The sequence below is a fragment of the Oratosquilla oratoria genome, chromosome 30, assembly GCF_046742065.1.
Source record: "Oratosquilla oratoria isolate Oo_2021 chromosome 30, ASM4674206v1, whole genome shotgun sequence".
Lineage (NCBI taxonomy): Eukaryota > Metazoa > Arthropoda > Malacostraca > Stomatopoda > Squillidae > Oratosquilla > Oratosquilla oratoria.
The window spans coordinates 17256825-17259324 of NC_134806.1; positions in this window are offsets into that span (position 1 = coordinate 17256825).

Consider the following 2500-nt stretch of genomic DNA (forward strand, 5'->3'; position numbering starts at 1 on the left):
ATGTAGAGGTTCTCGAAGGTTCTGCCCATCCAGAAGGAACATTCCCCCCTCCCCCCTCCCCCCTCTCCCCCTCCCTTTTAGTTTTTTGACTCTTATTTAGAAGTCTCGTGTTTTTTCCTTTCCCCCCCTCCTTCTCCCCTCCCCAAACTGTTTTTCCCCCCATCTTTATTTTCTTTTTCTTTTGCTGTTCAGAAGTCTTCTGTTTTTCTTCTTTTATCAGTCTAAATGTCTTCCTCAAACTATTCCTTTCAAGTTGTTTTTGTCTCTTTCAAGTTACAATATCTCCTGGTCCTCCTTTGACCTCCCTCCCACTCCCCTCCTCCTCCTCCTCCCATATCCTCCTAATACGATTTACAAACAGACAGACGGACTGAGCGACATCTTCTCTCTCCCCTTCCTTTCTTGATGTTTTTGTTCTTGCGGGTCTGTGTTGTGTTTTATCAACCTTCCTCGCCCCTTTTCAGGCTTTTGCTGGCTTTGTTGCTCTTTCTCTTTTTGCACTTTATCCTTTATCTATTCATTCGCACATTCTCTTTGGTTCGTCTCTCTGTTAGCGGGGTATGATTGTATATATTATCGTACATTGTAATTTTTGGCTACCTCCCTTGGAAGGGGGAAAAAGCCTTGGTATATGTATGTATGTATGTATGTATGTATGTATGTATGTATGTATGTATGTAATTGTGTGTTGCTTATTTGGGGAATTATATGTTTCCCCCTCTTTATAAAATTGTCATATGTTTTGTTGTTTATTGTTTTATTATTTATTGTAATTATATGTACATTATGTATATTTGCAATTATATTGGATATCGCAAATGCGATGCATGTTTGTTCGCGCCAAATTGGTGGCTTGGCGTCGGCAGTGGAGAGCCAGCTCTCGTTGTATACACACGCATAGTTGTCCGTATCAGAAAAATACATTGTGTACCCGCAGTTTTGACTATCGTTAGTGGCTACCCAATACATCTCTCTGCACCTCTAATATTTTTACTTCTCCCTCTTCTCTCTCCTCTTCCGCTTTTTCTTCTTTCCATTCTTTCGTTCTTCTTCATCCTTTTTCCCCTTCCCTCCTTCATTTCACATTACTCCCCTCCCCTTCCTCTTATACCGTTTTGCTTTTTTCTTCCTCCTAATCTATTTTCTTTTTCATTTTTTTCCCTCTTCCTTTAGAATCTCCTCCATCCCTGGCATTCTCTTTCTCTTCTTCCTCTCTTCTACCTCTTCCTTTGCCCGTTCACTCCTCTTTTTTTTCAGACACTCCCTCCTTCCTCCTCTCCCTTTTGACCTCTTTGCCTGTATCTTCTTCCTTCTGTTTTCTTCTCTTGCTTCCAAACAGTGACCAGCGGGAGATAGTGTCTGCAAAAGGCGCTTCTGGGAGACGGACGTTACATTGAACTATCTCCCTGTCGTCTGTTTTTAAAACTCTTTCCTCTCTCCTTCCTTTTCCGTTACATCCCCTCTCTTTCTCTCTTTCTTTAACTCCTCTGCTAGGGTGACCTCCCCTACGATGAACGAAATTGTATGACGTCAGCCGGAATGAAATCAGTCAAGTGTAGCATAGCAAAGAAGAGATTGGCCAAGTTCACCTCAGGCAAGGAAGCCTGCACGGTAGCGTTCTTGCCTTGAACACGAGATGTCGAGTTCGGTCTCCGGGGGGTACTACACAATTGTTCAAGTCACGCATTCATGGTCTCCCAGCCCCATTCTGCAACGACTGACATTAAAGGTCCAGTATACCATAGCTGCACTTCAGTATTGGCACATAGTAATTATGACTGAAATTATTACACTGGATTCAGACTTCAACCACTACCACAGTCATTCTAACATTCTCGACATTTTGAATGTACTTCGTATCATCCTTACAACCTTACCAATCCGGACTAAATTGTACCGTTATCCAGGGGATAGGTAGGTCATCCTGCAGTGAACCCACAAGACTACACACTTTGAGGTCATGCCAGCAAGTTACTCCTTTGAGGTCATGCCATATTTCACAAGGGTCATTCCTGCTGTCGCCAGACGATTTTATTCAACTTAGGGAGCGTTAACTCGGGTATTCAACCCAATGGAAGGGGAGACATTGTTCTAGAGGAGTTATAGTTGATTTCCATGCGGCTGTCGGGACCTGAAGGAGTCCAGGGAAGTGAAGAGGATAGTTTGGCACCAAATGCCAGAACGTCAACTCGGCTATTCCATCCAATGGAGGGGCAGACATTGTTCCAGAGGAATTATAGTTGATTTCCGTACGCCATTCGGGACCGGGGGGGGGGGGGGGAGGATGCCAGTGAAGTGAAGAGGATAGTTTGGCGCCAAATGCCAGAACGTCAACTCGGCTATTCCATCCAATGGAGGGGCAGACATTGTTCAGGAGGAATTGTAGTTGATTTCCGTACGCCATTCGGGACCGGGGGGGGGGGGTGTTGCCAGGGAAGTGAAGAGGATAGTTTGGCGCCAAATGCCAGAATAAAGGGAAGAGTACCACATGACACGGAAT